We start from the raw sequence: 15,609 nt of genomic DNA, 5'->3' as shown, positions 1-15,609 counted from the left end.
TTGCCAGCCTGGATCTCCTTAAGTAGCCTACTTCTGGTCACACATCCAGGGAATGATGAGCAGGGTGTATAAATGAACACCTATCATCCAAGCACTGGAGTGGAGGCAGGAGGATTGAAGTTCAAGGTCAGCTTCGACAAATCAAGCAAGTCCCACCTGGGCTACAGGTGGACTTCTGTCAAAAAGAAAAGAAAAGGAAAGGAAAGGAAAGGAAAGGAAAGGAAAGGAAAGGAAAGGAAAGGAAAGGAAAGGAAAGGAAAGGAAAGAAAAGAAAAAGAGACAGGAGAAAATGATATGACATCATTTGGAGAGCAAGGCTCCTTCCCAGTGACAGCGTCCCTCCGTGAGGAGCTGCTGAAAGTTTAGTCTACAACTTCCCCTTTAGGAAATGCAGCCCGGCTGAGGAGCTGACAGGCTCCTGGCCTTCCGTAGCTAGAGAGCAGAGGTTTCTGAGAACATAAACCAAGTCTTAACGTACAAAGTAACCAAGCTGTTCTGACCATTCTGACCAAGACAAGACACAATAAAAGTAACAGTTCTCTGAATCACCCCCCTGCCCCTCCTGCTACTGGCTCCCAGGGAAGGCCACAAACTGTCAATAATCTTATTGCAAAAGTCCCTCTTGACCTGTAAATTTAAAAATATATTACTCATAGTAACTCCCCCCCTTGCAAACAGGGTATAAAAGATGCATGGTTTCTGTGTTCAGGGTTGACTCTGCCTGTGTGGCCACGTACCCACAAGGGTACGTACGTGGATGTCTGCTGTCTGTGTTCAGGGCAAACTCTCCTGGTGAGGATGAGTGACCCCACGTATGTGCAACAATAAACCTTTTGCATCAGTCTTTCGTCAAGCTGTGTGCTGAGGGGTTGCGTGCCTAAGCTCAGACCCTGAGGGACCGGTCTGTTGCGTTACAACACTCATTGTCCATTATAGCCTGGATCTGGAGCTCCCTGCAGAGGCCCACGTGTTAGAGCCTGGGTCCCTGGGCTGGAGGACGGCTCGGCAGCTAAGCGTTTGTGCTTCTCCTGTGGACAGGAAGGCCTGTTCCGGTCCCAGCACTGTGTATTCACGTGCACACAAATGAAGAGACTAGGGAAGGGCATGGTGGCATGGGCCTATAGTCCCAAGTTCTTTGATGTCAAGACCAGTCTAAACTACATAGTGAGACCATGTCTCAAAAAACTAAAACACAGGGTCATCAGCCTGTGTCACTAGGGAAATAGTGGCACCTGGAGGGGACAGGACCTAGTGGAAGAGTTATTACAGTGGGTGTTGGCGCCTCCTTCTCTCTCTTCCTCTGCCCCAGGCACAAGGCAGGGACTGACTCTGGAACTGATAAGTCTTTCCTGCTGTGCACGCCTTGAGAGGCTCAAGTTTCCGCTGCCTAGAATCCCCCAAGGAGGGGCTGGGGTGAGGTTGAGAGATCTTGAGCCCTTGCCTAGAATCAACCAGTGATGGGCTCAGGGAAGAGAGTCTTACTTCAAGAGAAAGGAGCAAGGCTGCTTGCTGGGTGCCTGAGGGGGGGGGGGGGGGAAGGAAAACACACACACACACACACACACACCCCGACTGAAGGACAGAACTCAGTCTCAGTTACCATCATACACAGATTCTTCTGCTCTTCCCGTTATTCTAGGACAGCCATGGAAGGAGGTGTCCTGTTGCCAGGCTTGTCACAGACCCCCAGACAGCAGCAGTGATTCTCTGCCTATTCACAGGCCGAGGGAGCCTGCTCGTCATCCTGGTCATTGCTGCTGACCCCAGGCTGGACCCCAATGGACTTTTTCCCGGCCAGCCTGGCCGTTGTAGATGTCTGCTTCCCCTCTACCGCTATCCCCAAGACGCTGGCCAACCATGTGTCAGGACACAAAGGCCTCTCTTCCTCTGGTTGCCTCTGGGTCTTCTTCATCTGGTTTGCCGGCATCGAGAGCTTCCTGCCGATGCCATGGCCTACGGCTGCTCTGTGGCCACCTGTCACCCTCTACATTACACAACCTCGATCACACCCCGGGTGTGTGTGATCACACAGTGTGTGGCTCTGTGGCTTTCTGGTCACTGTGCCCTGACCCACACAGTCCTTCTGCCTCTCATTCTGTGCCCACAACCAGGTCCCCCACTTCTTCTGTCACCTTAGCCCGCTTCTGAAGCTGGCCGTTCCGACGCCTCTCTCAGCGATGCCATGGTGTACACCGTGGGCACATTGCCTGCCCATCATCACTCCCTTCATGGGCATCGTGGGCATCTTGACCTCCTACGTACGCATCTTCACAGCAGTGCTGAGGACCCCATCTAAAGGAGGGAAATGGAAAGCGTTGTCGGCCTATGGCTCCCACCTCTCCGTGGTGTCCCTCTTCTATGGGACATTGATGGGGCCTCACATCCTCCCACACAGCCCAGAAGGACACTACAGCTGCAGTGATGTATGCTGCAGTCACCTCCATGCTGAACCCCTTCATCTATACCCTGAGGAACAGGGACATAGAAGGTGCCCTGGGGACCCTTGTCCAAACGATGTCAGTTCTTGTTAGGTGGCCCAGGGCTGGGAGTTCAGAAGGGCAGAAGTGATGCCCAGACATTCACATGGCTTCAACTCATCAATTATCTTATTCTTCCAAAGTTGTTTACAAAACAGTTGTTTGCTTTAGATTTGTTGTATATGTGTGAATGTGTGTGTGTGAGAGAGAGATCATGTGTTTTTGGATTTGGTTTTAGACAGGGTTTCTCTGTATAGCCCTGGCTGTCCTGGAACTCACTCTGTACACCAGGCCAGCCTCGAACTCAGAAATCCGCCTGCCTCTGCCTCCCAGAGTGCTGGGATTACAGGCGTGCGCCACCACCGCCCGGCAAGTGGCCTGTACTTTTGGCGTGTACATGTGAGTGTAGTGCCCTAGAGGGCCAGAAGAGGGCGTCAGATCCCCTGGAGCTGAAGTTACAAGCAGTTGTGATCTGTTTGGTATCAGTGCTGGACCTCTTGTCCTCTGTAAGAGCAGTAAATGTTCTTCTGCACTGAGCCATCCCCCCATTCTCAGGGCAGAATCAATTATCCAGTCTAGTCCTATGACCTGGCCACCACTCATTGGCCACAGTTTCCAGTGACTACAGTGGCCAGGCACACATGTAGGTGCAGTACCCATGGAGACCAGAAGAGGGTGCTGTATCCCCTGTATCTGGAGTTACGTATGGTTGTGCGCCTCCATGTAGGCTCAGGGACTGAAGCTGGGTTTTCTGCAAATGCAGCAGGTGTCCTTAAGCATGGAGCCATCTCTCTAGCACCCAAGTTCCCAGTCATGGGGCATTCTCCCCAGATGATACCTTATGCTGGGCAACTCCATCCCTCCCAGGATGGGAGCAGCAGTTCACGTGACTAAACCATCTCTGTTTCAAGCTTACGGTGTTGTAGGCTTATGTTCAGGTAGCATCCCGATGTCCCGTCTCAGTGCCTGTATCATTGGCTCCTATGATCACATAAGCATCCCATCATCTCCTGATACCCCGAGATGGGCACAAACAATGTGGTAACATGATTGGAAGCTAAGCATGGTGTCTGTCACGTTGTCCTAGCACTGGGGGCTAGGGTGGGAGACTGTGGATTTTAAGGCTAGCCTGGACTACAGAGTAAGACCTTGGAGAGACAGGGTAGAAGGAGAGAGGTTGGGAAAGAGAGAGAAAGAGGGAAGAGACCATGTTCCCATAACTTTGTTACTAGTTATTGTGTTATTAGGGTACTGTTGTGCCTAATTTATAAATTAATCTTTCATATTTCTTATATGTATGTATTTAGTATGTATATGAATGTATGGAGTGCATCTGTGTCAGGACACCTGTGTAGAGGTCAGAGGATAACTTGTGGCTACTGAATCTCTCCTCCAAAGTCAGGTCATCAGGTGTGGCAGCAAGTCCCTCTACCAACTGAGCCATCTCACTAGCCTTATAGATTAAACTCTTTTTAAAAATATTTGTTTTATCCTCCCCTGTCCCTCCCTCTCTGTGTTATATCCACAGATGTCACAGGTCCTTTGGAGCTGGGGTTACAGGTGCTTGTGGCTGCCAGATGTGTGTGCTGGGATCTGAACTCTGGACCTGTTAGAGCAGTAGTCATTCTTAACCACTAAGCCATGTCTTCCCTCCCATTAACTAACTTTACCACAGATGTGTCCTGGTTAGCTGTCGGATGAGCTGGACTAGGAGATGGCTAATAGGCATTTGCAAGCTCTTAGTAGCTGCAGCTTTCTCCTGTCACAGAGAGGGCTTCTTTCTTCAGCAGATGGAGCCTGCTACTTAGACCCACAACGGGTTAAATGTGGACACGTGGTCATGGGGCACACAGTCCCAAATGGGAATCCATAACACAGCCTGACCCTAAGACTCAAGACAAAGAGGATCTAGAGAATCCTTCCAGCAGGGCCTGGAAGTTGCACTCTTGATGCCAACACCACGTCATCTAAACAAGAAATGTACCATGATGTTCTTTGGGTTTGGTTTTGGTTTTGTCAAGACAGGGTCTCTCTGTATCGAAGCAGCTGGCCTGAAACTCATTTTGTAGACCAGGATGGCCTGGAACTCACAGAAATCCACCTGCCTCTGCCTCTCAAGTACTGAGATTAAAAGTATGTGCCACCACCACCCAGCTTGCATCAAAACATTCCGCCCACACAGGTAGAGCCAAGTGACCACAGCTCTGCAACCCTGGGCCTAAGTTGAGCCTCCATTGCATTGTCCTGGGTCTCCACAAAGACCAAGATGGTTGGCAACACGACTCAGCAGTCAGAGCATGGGCACCAAGCCTGACACCTAAATTGGGTCCTCAGAACTCACGTGGTAGAAGTGAAGCTATTCACACAGTTGTTCTGTGACTTCCACATGAGCGCCGTGGTGTATAATATCCCAAAGAAATAAGATTAATTAAGATTTATCTTTATTATTTGTGTGTGTCTGTGCGCGCATACACGTGCACACACACATGTTCCCTCTAGAGCTACAGGCAGTTGTGAGCTGGTTGATGTGGGTGCTAGGAATCAAACTCAGATCTTTAGGAAAAATAGCAAATGTTCTTAACCACTGAGCTATCTCTCTACCCCCACACCCTTGTTTCCTTTGTTCTTGAGAGAGGAAAAAAACACCTTGTTATAAACCCTTGAGTGGTCTGGAACTCACTATCCAGCCCAGGCTGGCCTCAGACTGCTGATGTCCCAAGTCTCGCTCAGTATCTGTGGCTCCTGCCTGCACTTTCGACCCCGTTCCTACCTCAGCCTCTCCAGCCCAAGCATGGGCGTTGCCTCTCCTCCCGCTCCTCTGGCCTCGCTACCTCAGCCATTTGCTGCTTCCTCTCATGGTTCTCTCTGCCCTCCCCACAACCCCTTTCCCTACACTCATGGCCAGGCTCAGTCTGGACTCTTCCAGCTACCTCTGGCTGTTCTCTCCCTCGTAGCTACAATGGGCAGCACGTCCTCAGCTCACACAGCGGCAGCCACACCCCTCATGTAGGCTCCCCAAAGCTGAGATTACACGTGTGTGCCAGTGCGTCTAGTGGCGCTCTTGGAAGGAAGGGGGCTGGTGGTGCAGATTCTGTTGTGATTTGCATGTGTAGTGCTCCCTACAGGTTTGTATGTCTGGATTCTTGGTGCCCACCAGGTGGCACTGTTTGGAGAGATTATGCATGTTTGGGATACGAGGCCTGACATGGGCACTGGCCTTATCAACGCCCACATCTGACCCAAGCTCTCAGCTTCCTAACCTGCCTACATGTAATAAGTAGCAGCCGAAAGCTTATACTGCCCCTGACCGAGACACTCCTCCATGCCTTCCATGATGTGTGGACTGTATCTCTTAAACCATAAGCCAAAGGCGGGGGCAGGGGGAGCTCCTCCTCATCACAGAGTAATGAGGACAGTAATTAACACAGTCAAAGAAAAAGTTCAAGAACATGAGTTTCTTCAGAACACAGCTAAGACTCTAGCACACACTGCTGGCGGTCCCTCCTCATTCCTTCAGCCCACACAGCCCTCGGGCAGACAGACAACTTCCAGCACAGAAGTGTCACATGGAACAGAAGAGTCAGGGTGACACATAGCCACTACTGTTCAACCGTGCCCCCACAACAAGAGGTTTGAATCAAAATAAATAGTTTTCCTTATAAAGTCATTTCCTGCGTGTTTGGTCATAGAGATCTGACTAGCATAATCTTGACCTTACTGGCTGGAGGCAACCACTTTTTTAATACTTACCCAGTCTCAGGTAATTTGTTCTAGAAGCAACAAAGAACAGATGAAAGTAATGAAGGTCACGGATTGGGAGTGTTGCTATGTTTTTCAACCCAATTACCCAGTAAAAGAAATCTCATTCAATGACAATGCAAGCTACAAGCCTAGATTGGGCAGATCTCCCACTGCACTACTCTATTCCCATCCATGTTTTCTCTGTCGGTCCTCCGTAGCTCCTCCCCCTCACCCCCTCGTACCCCAACCCCCCCCCCCCACGTCGATCCGTTTCTCCTCCCCCAAACTCTCAGCTCCTCTCTCTTCCTCCTGCCCAATCATTGGCTCAAGCCTTTATTTGAAAAGATAAGGTGGGGAGAAGGTTCGCAAGGCAACTCCTCATCTACAGCTCCTTTGAGGAGTGGAATTAGCATCAACGTACAAGCCCAGGGCTCTCCACAACAGATGAGTAACCAGGAGCAACAGGTCAGTGGGTGAGCGCTCTGCCCTCTCTTGCCGAGAAGCCAGGTTCAGTTCCCAGGACCCACTTGGATGGTTCACAACCGCCTGTGACTCCAGCTCCAGGGCCTCCAGCATCCTTTTTGGCCTCCTCAAATACCCACACCTGCACATACTTCATCCAGACTTGAACACAAGCGCCCAGACCTTAGCCCAAGTGGCTGTGATGGAGGACCATTCAGGCTCTAAAACTCAGTCATAGACAGCACCACCTTCCGAAATGAAAACAAAGGCCTAACCCACAAAGCCCATAGCTCTGGGACAGTCTCTAAATGTGCTAACCTTGCTTTCTGGCTTCTGTTGTCCTGCTTCTGGTTACCGTTAACTGAAGCATGGTAACCCAGAACGTGGTTTTAGTGCTTAAAAGGTCACCGTAAGAAAGGCTGAGAGTTACACTGGGATCCTAAGCATCTGGTGGAGTTGCCGAGCAGTGAAAAAAAGACTTTCTACAGAGCCGGGCGGTGGTGGCGCACGCCTGTCATCCCAGCACTCTGGGAGGCAGAGGCAGGCGGATTTCTGAGTTCAAGGCCAGCCTGGTCTACAGAGTGAGTTCCAGGACAGCCAGGGCTACACAGAGAAACCCTGTCTCCAAAAAAAAAAAAAAAAAAAAAGACTTTTACAGGCTTAACTAGTGTCCAAGTAGTCTTCCCTGGTGGTCACCCCACATACATGTAATTTTTTTAGTAGAGATAATTTTTTTAAAGGAATTAGACACGTGAGGCTGGAGTGGTGGCTCAGCAGTTAGGACACTCGCTGCTCTACCGAGCCCTGATCCCTGTTCTTTCACACATCAGAAGGCTGTGTCACAAATGCCTGTCACTCCAGACCCAAGGGTTCAGACACCCATTTCTGGCCTCCCTTGGCATCCACACATACAAAGAGACACACATGTACATAAACTAAATAAGACAATAATTAGGTGACTCTTTTGGCCTCCTAACATTCGTGTTGTCTTTGCTCAGGAAGACTCAAAGGGAAACTGAGTCCCAGCTGCTTCCCCCACTTGTGCCTGGAGAGAGCCAGGCCCTGAGAGGGAGGAGCTGCTCCACACAGGGCCTGTGAGACCACAGCAGGCCACTGCAGAGTCCAGGAGCCCAAAGGAACCACCAGGAAAGACAGTGCCCTTTACAAGATGCCAGGACCCAGGACCCTGGAGCTGCAGAAACCAACAGTCCTGTTCCCCGTCCAGCTCCACACAGCACAGAGCCGGCTGGAGCTGGAGAGATCAGGAGGGACTGAAGGGGCTACCTTTGCACTCAGGCAGCTATGACAGCACCTCTTGCCATGACCGAATGCTGCTCTCGGCCTTGACCAAGGAGATCTTACTCCCAGTGAGCAGCAGCTCATGCGCAGACTCCGGTGGTCAGAGGTCAGAGGTTAAACTGTGCCAGGAGCCATCAAGGCACATCGAGGAGAAGCTAAAAACTGGCAGGTGATCCTCCTGAGATGGCTCTACCATGGACTGTCAAAGTTAGTGACAGGTTTGCTTCTCTAGGCAAGGCCAAGGAGAATTTCATTTGAGGAAAGATTCCTGCCATTAATATGCTTTTCCTGTTATTATTAAATGTATGTGACAATCACTAGGTCTTAGTCCACCCTTTGAGCAGATCTCTGCAGAGCAGGGAAAATACGCTTATTGTGCTTATGATCTTGGAGTGAGACTTTACAGACAAAAGATGATTTCTTAGTTCTTAATGATGATCCCATAAGAACTCCTAAAATTATATTAGTAACTATTATGCTCTTTTACAATGGGACTGCTATTACGTCCTCTCTGATAATCAAAACTGCAATGATAACTCAGCCAGTCTTCAAGTGTCAGGAGTTAATTGCTTCTGAGACAGCAACCAGACATCCACGACTTAGAGCACATTCCCAGAGGTTGTAAAACAATTACCCAAAAGTCATAAAAAGGGAACTGATGATGAGTTACTACTATAGGTGCAAGGACAGAAGATAAAATATCGACTGGGTTGATCTATACAAAACTTCAAGGACAACATAGTCAGAGAGGCTTCGGTTTTTAACTCTCCCTGAACCTGAGTTAGGGACAGAAGATGAACGCATAGCCAGATAATTACTCCTAATGGATATGCATGTAAACAGTCTCTGTTGTAAACTTCTTAATCAGTTTGTGATTTGAATTTATGTATAAACTTGTGAACCTTTTACCATGCACTCAGAAAGATGTATCAGTGCTGAAGACAACGCCAAACCCTTTTCTTAGAGAACTTTCATAGGAAACTTTTTAGAAAGAACTAAGAAATAAAGATTAAAATTAAAAGTGTCTCTTTTTCTTCCAGAGCCTTCAACTAGAAGGCTGAAAGTCAGAGCCTCACAGTTCCTGCCGAGAATGCAGCTTCTGACCTTAGAACAACTCAGAAGACACATCAGCTATAGAAGCAAAGCGACTCAGACTTAAGACGGTGTCTTAGTTAGGATTTTACTGCTGTGAACAAACACCATGGCCAAGGCAAATCTTATAAAGGACAATATTTGGGTCTAGCTTACAGGTTCAGAAGTTCAGTCCATTATCATCAAGGTGGGAACATGGCAGCGTCCAGGCAGGCATGGTGCAGGAGGAGCTGAGAGTTCTACATCTTCATCTGAAGGTTGCCCATGGAAGACTGACTTCCAGGCAGCTAGAGTGAGGGTCTTAAGCCCATACCCACAGTGACACACTTACTCCTGAGTGATACTCAACAGGGCCACACTTCCTAATAGTGCCACTCCCTAGGCCAAGCGTATACAAACCATCACATTCCACTCCCTGGCCACATAGGATTGTTCACTCTTGAGTCTATGGGGGCTGTACTTAAACATAGCATAATGCAAAATACATTTAGTCCAACTTCAAAAGTCCCCGTAGTCTATAGCAGTCTCAACAGTGTTAAAAGTCCAAACTTCAAGGACTCTTCCCAGATTCTTCCAGTCCTTCAACTGTAATCCCCAAAGCAAGACAGGAATCCAGCTGGGCCAACTCCAAACTCTGTATCCATGGCTGATGGCAAAGCAGTCTTCAGATCTCCAACTCCTTTTCCGTCTTTGTTGACTGCAACAGACTTCTTTCTCCTGGGCTGGTTCCACTCCCTGTCAGCAGATTTCCTCAGCAGACAGCCACGGCTCCGGCATCTCGAACATCGTGGGGCCTCCAAGGCAACTTCAATGTTATAGTTTCTTGCTCCAATGTTCTGGGCTCCTCCAAAAGGGCTGGCGTCACTTCTCCAGCTCTGCCCTCTGTAGCTCTCTAAGCTCAGGTTGATGCACTGCCATGGTACTGGCATCTCCAATAATGCTGGGGTCTTCCACTGCAACTAGGCTTCATCAATCGCCTCTCATAGGCTCTCTTTGTGGTGCCAAGCCTCAACACCTTTGCATGACCCCTTCAGTCCCGGGCTGTCAACTGCATCTGGGGCGGCACCTTCACCAATGGCCTCCCATGGCCTCTCACTGTGCCAAGCCTCAGCTGTTCTTCATGACCCTTTCATGTCTTCAAAACCAGTACCACCTGGGTGACTCTTACACATTACCAAGTACAGCTGCAGCATGAGGTACATCCTTGGCTATCTCTAGAACACAGCTTCCTTGTGCTCTCAGAAACCACTTGCCAGAAGATTTCACCTCAGTGATGCTGGTCTCTTTTTAATCACCACTAATTTCTTAGCTCCAGCTAACCAGCATCAATAGTCCCAGGAGTTCCAGAGACACATGGCTGAAGTTGCTGAGTTCTGCTACTTGCAGGAGCTGGAACATGGCCCCCTTGTTCTATTACATTATCACTAAATTCCTCTTTTCTAACTCCTTCACTACCTAAGATTGGCTGACCTGGATCTTGCTTTATAGATTGACCTTGAACTCTGCATGCCTGTCTCCTGGGATCAACAGTGTGTGGCACCATGCCTGGACTTAAGCTTTTCTTCACCTAGAATTTGTTCTGTCTCAGGCTGGCCACCCCCCCCCCCCCATGAGCCATCACATACTCAAATGATGTCACTTCTCTGCATTCTAACCGGTCAGTAAAGGCTAGAGCCTGTGACTGGACAGTGGGGAGAAAGGTGGGAGGGAGGTCTGTGAGAGGGGGGCAGGCGGGAAGAAGAGGGGAAGAGGGGAAGGAGAGACCACGGAAGAGGAGGAGAAGGAAGTGGTGGAGCGGACCGGCAGGGCCAGGAGAGACGGCAGGTAGCAAAGGGCCTTATAACTGTGGAATACGCTAGGACAGTGCTAGATCCGCCCAATCTAGGCACACCACTTGTAATCATGGGTTGTGTGGTTTTATATGGGCTTATTAGCATTGGAAAGAATAAATTCCAGTGTAAAAGTTGAAAGCAAGCATCCCCACTCTTCCCTCAGGTCCAAGAGGAACATTATTATCTCTACAGAAACCAAACAAGTCTGCCCTCTGCTCCGCAGGGGGAGGCTCTACACCATAGACAAATGCCCTGCACCATAGGGGACGCTACACTCCACAGGCAAACATCCTTAGAGGCCCAGGCTTCCACACCCCTGGGACATTTCAGTGTCATAAATAAACGGTCCACTGATAGCAGCAATGTCACCCTCTTGGGCACTGGCTGACCCCTGAGATTAGTCTGAGATAGCCCTGAACCAGAAGAGGCTATCCATGGCTTGGGTAATGGCTTAGTGTGTAGACTCCAGAGGCCATGTGACTCCCAGGTCAGACATAGCATAAGTTACTAGCTATGAGGAGCATTGGCGGATACTGCAGAGAACCTGGGTTCGGTTCCCACCGCTCACACTGGGTGGCTCACACACTAGTCATTTCAGTTCTAGGAGGTCTGACGCCCTCTTCTGGTCTCCAAGGATGCTGAATGCATATGGTATACCAACTCACACACCGGGCATGGTGGCACATGCCTGTAATCCCAGCACTTGGGAGGCAGAGGCAGGCGGATTTCTGAATTCGAGGCCAGCCTGGTCTACAGAGTGAGTTCCAGGACAGCCAGGACTACAGAGAAACCCTGACTCAAAAAAACTAACTAACTAACTAACTAACTAACTAACTAACTAAATAAATAAATAAATAAATAAATAAAACTAAGTAAATCTTTTTATTTTTTTTTTTAAGAAAAACACAGTACCTGTACTCGGGAGAATTGTAAAACCAAGTGAGATTCAACTGAAGGCACTTGGCAGAGAGCCGCAGGTGCAATCAGTGTTCACTGTAATTATTATTAATCACCCAATGGTACTGCGGAGTCTACGGCTCTGCCTGTTTTGTAGCTCTCTAAACTACGAGAGCTTCCTTGGGCCTCAGTTTCCTATGTTAGAGAAGGGGTAAATAGCCGTGAGGCAGGTAGCCCGCCTGCTCTCCTGCCTGGAGCCTCCCAGTGAGGCCACCAGAGGGCAGAAGCACACTTACCGAGAAGGTGACAAGGGGCTGAGTCTCACACCCAGCACTGCACAAAACCTCAGTGAAATGCAGCCCTGTGTGAAGTCTGTGACCCAGGCACTCTGCTGGCCTGAGGTGGAAGAGTCTTCAGTTCCAAACTAGCCTGGGCTACACTGGATGATCCTATCCCAAACAAAGTGAAACTGTGTACCTCTGGTTAGGCTGGTGACTGGTGTGGTATGCCAGTGGCTTGACTTGGCTGCCTGTGTGTTTTTAATCACTGACACTGTGAGAGATACATTTAATCCAGGCTGCTTCTGTCACAAAGGGAAGTTGAATTTACACAGTAAGGACACAAACCAGATTAGGGAAGGATTAGAGAAAGGACTTATAAAGTCTGAGCTAGGCCTAGAACCTGGACGAGAAGGTCTTGCTGCTGAGCCTATAGTCATTAGGTAGGCTTTCCAGGGATGTGGCAGGGGCGGGGGTATAGGAGTTTGAGGCCATTTTCTGGTTTTATAGGTAGTAGAGAGTCACATCAGTCTCTGAACAAGGAAGACAGTATGGGGTCTAAAAAAAGGTGTCAGGAGCCCCCAGTCTGCCAAGAGCTGTAATTTTGCATGAGATTACCCATGGCAGCCGATGGACCAGGCTTCTCAATGTGGTTAGCTGCATGTGAGAGAAACCCTGGAGACAGGAGACATAACGATGGAAAAGAGCCAGAGGTATAGAAGAGAGATGGTGGAGGAAGGAGTGAGGGAGGCGCAAAGGTGTTGGCACAGACCCAGTGAAGACGCTGGCCCTGATACCCACCCACAGGACCCAGCAGGCCAAGGACACTGACCGGGATCTTCCCTGGAGCCAGGGAAGCTAAGGCTGCCAGGCACAAACCCCACCCTGGCCCGGCCACAGGGGTCTTCAGAGACCTGCTGCCACAGTCCCGAGTGGGTCCTATACCTGGGTCACTAGGTTATAACTGGAACCTGACCTGGCTTTTTTTGTTTGTTTGTTTGTTTGTTTTGTTTTTTGTTTTTTTGATTTTGGTTTTTTAGAGACAGGGTTTCTCTGTGTAGCCCTGGCTGTCCTGGAACTCACTCTGTAGACCAGGCTGGCCTCGAACTCAGAAATCCGCCTGCCTCTGCCTCCCAGAGTGCTGGGATTACAGGCGTGCGCCACCGCCCGGCATGACCTGACTTTTTTTCCTTTAAAAGCCTACACCCCAATAAGCCTCAGGCTGCAGGCTGGTGAATTAGCCAAGTCCTCCCTTGTGCAAACGAATGTCAGCTGGCCCTGCAGCAGACTTGGGCCTCCTCCAAGACTCCCCTGCAGGAGGGAGGGTGCGCGGGGCCTCTGAAGGGCCGCCACCCCGGACTGCTCACTCAGCCCTGTGCCCACACCCCACAGAAACCATGGTGGCCATCACGAAAAAGATGCAGATGCTGAGGCTAGAAAAACAGAATACCGCCAGGCGGTGGTGGCTGTGCGCCTGTAATCTCAGCACTCTGGGAGGCAGAGGCAGGTGGATTTCTGAGTTCGAGGCCAGCTTGGTCTACAGAGTGAGTTCCAGGACAGCCAGGGCTACACAGAGAAACCCTGTCTCGAAAAAAAAAAAAAACAAATCCAAAAAACCAAAAAGAAAAAGAAAAAAGAAAAGCAGAATACCATCCATGGTGCTGGGCAGGCAGGTGGACAAGACACGCCGAGGACCAGAGCGAACACGTAAAGCCCGAGCTGTACGCAGGAGCCAGAGCTGTACGCGGGAGCCCGAGCTGTAGGCGGGAGCCCGAGCTGTACCCGGGAGCCCGAGCTGTACCCGGGAGCCCGAGCTGTACCCGGGAGCCCGAGCTGTACCCGGGAGCCCGTGCTGTACCCGGGAGCCCGTGCTGTACCCGGGAGCCCGAGCTGTACCCGGGAGCCCGAGCTGTACGCGGGAGCCCGAGCTGTACCCGGGAGCCCGAGCTGTACGCGGGAGCCCGAGCTGTACCCGGGAGCCCGAGCTGTACGCGGGAGCCCGAGCTGTACGCGGGAGCCCGAGCTGTACCCGGGAGCCCGAGCTGTACGCGGGAGCCCGAGCTGTACCCGGGAGCCCGAGCTGTACGCGGGAGCCCGAGCTGTACCCGGGAGCCCGAGCTGTACGCGGGAGCCCGAGCTGTACCCGGGAGCCCGAGCTGTACGCGGGAGCCCGAGCTAAGTGTGGTTGCTTCCTGGCCGTTCTGCACTCTCTGTGCTGATTTCTTCTGCCGCCTCAGGCTGGACCTTCATGAAGGGCTTGGCGTGGGAAAGGGGGAAAGGGAAAAACAATTGTGTGGCTCCATTTTTCACTAATTGTGAGTGGTTGGTCTAGCTTAATCTCCCAAGGGAGCCTAGGGCTCAAAAGAGAAGATTCCTGCAGTCCCCAACCAGCTCTGTGACCAAAATGGTGACAGTTTGTCTTGCTTCTTGATGGATTTTTCTTGTGTATGTGTGTGAGTGTGTGTGTGTGTGTGTGTGTGTGTGTGTGTGTTGGACCTGGCCTGGCAGCAGTAAGTCCTAGTGGCAGTACATGTGCATCCCAATGGTTTTTTTTTTTTTTTTTTTTTTTTTTTTTTAATGAGTGCTGGGGATTTGAACTCAGACCATCATGTTGTGCTGTAAGTTTTCTTACCCAGTGAGCCAGTCCCCCCAGCCCAGGACTTTTTAAAGTTGGTTTTCGTTTTGGTTTTGCTTCTATATTTTTCAAGTTTTTTTTTCTCAAGGAAACTGCGAGGAGCGACTTGGGTAGAAGTACAGGTGGCTCTGGTTTTATTGTCTGCTTTGTGTTTGTGGGGTGCAGGCATGAAGACTGGAGGACAGTTCTCAGGAGTTGCTTCTTTCCTTCCATCTTTGGGGTCCTTGGGCTAGACCTCGGGCTCTCACGCTTCCTGGTGAGCAGTACTCACTGAGCTGTGGTAGAGGTATGGCTTTTGACATATGATCCAGATATGTAGCTCAGGCTGGCCCACAAGTCATCCTCCTGTCTGGATGCTGGTGCTGGGATGACAGGAGTTCACCAGTGTGCCTGGCGGCAGGCCACCGTCTCTGAGGCCTCAGTGAAATCTTAGGATGCTCTGTGACGGCCAGGTGTGGAATACCAGGTCCCAGGGGTCTAGAGAAGAAGGCAGGGATAGCACTGCAGGGCAGTCACTCCTGCTGCTGCTGATGGACTTCCCTTGACTGCAGGAAGCCAGAGTCAGGACCCTCCTGAACCAACCACTGTCCCCACGACCCCCAGGGACCTCCATCCAGCTCTGGTTCCCAGCTGTGCCTGTCCAGTGGGAAAGCAGGATGGAAAACTAGCCTGGCTGTTTCCTGCCTCACTTGCAGCCCAGGGCAGCAGCGTCCGTTACTGCTGCCCTTTGACCCCACATCCTTCCTCCACCCATTAAACTGTGTATTCTGTGACCACTTTACTGGGAGAGAAACTGAGGTCCGAATCACAGAGGCTGGACAGGGAAGGCTTTGGGCATGGGATCTGGACAGGAAGCGACTCTGGCCTGCTGATGCTGGTTCCTTTTTGTTCATTCC

The 15,609-nt window shown here is 50.5% G+C and overlaps 1 pseudogene; it reads left to right on the top strand.

Moving 5' to 3' along the window:
• Positions 1-1,646: 1,646 nt before the first annotated feature.
• On the top strand, positions 1,647-14,257 carry LOC127668514 (olfactory receptor 1361-like; annotated as a pseudogene).
• Positions 14,258-15,609: the final 1,352 nt, after the last annotated feature.

Source organism: Apodemus sylvaticus, chromosome 18, assembly GCF_947179515.1.
Source record: "Apodemus sylvaticus chromosome 18, mApoSyl1.1, whole genome shotgun sequence".
Classification (NCBI taxonomy): domain Eukaryota; kingdom Metazoa; phylum Chordata; class Mammalia; order Rodentia; family Muridae; genus Apodemus; species Apodemus sylvaticus.
The sequence above is the reverse complement of the archived record's forward strand: the minus strand, read 5'-3'. Positions and strand labels throughout refer to the sequence as shown.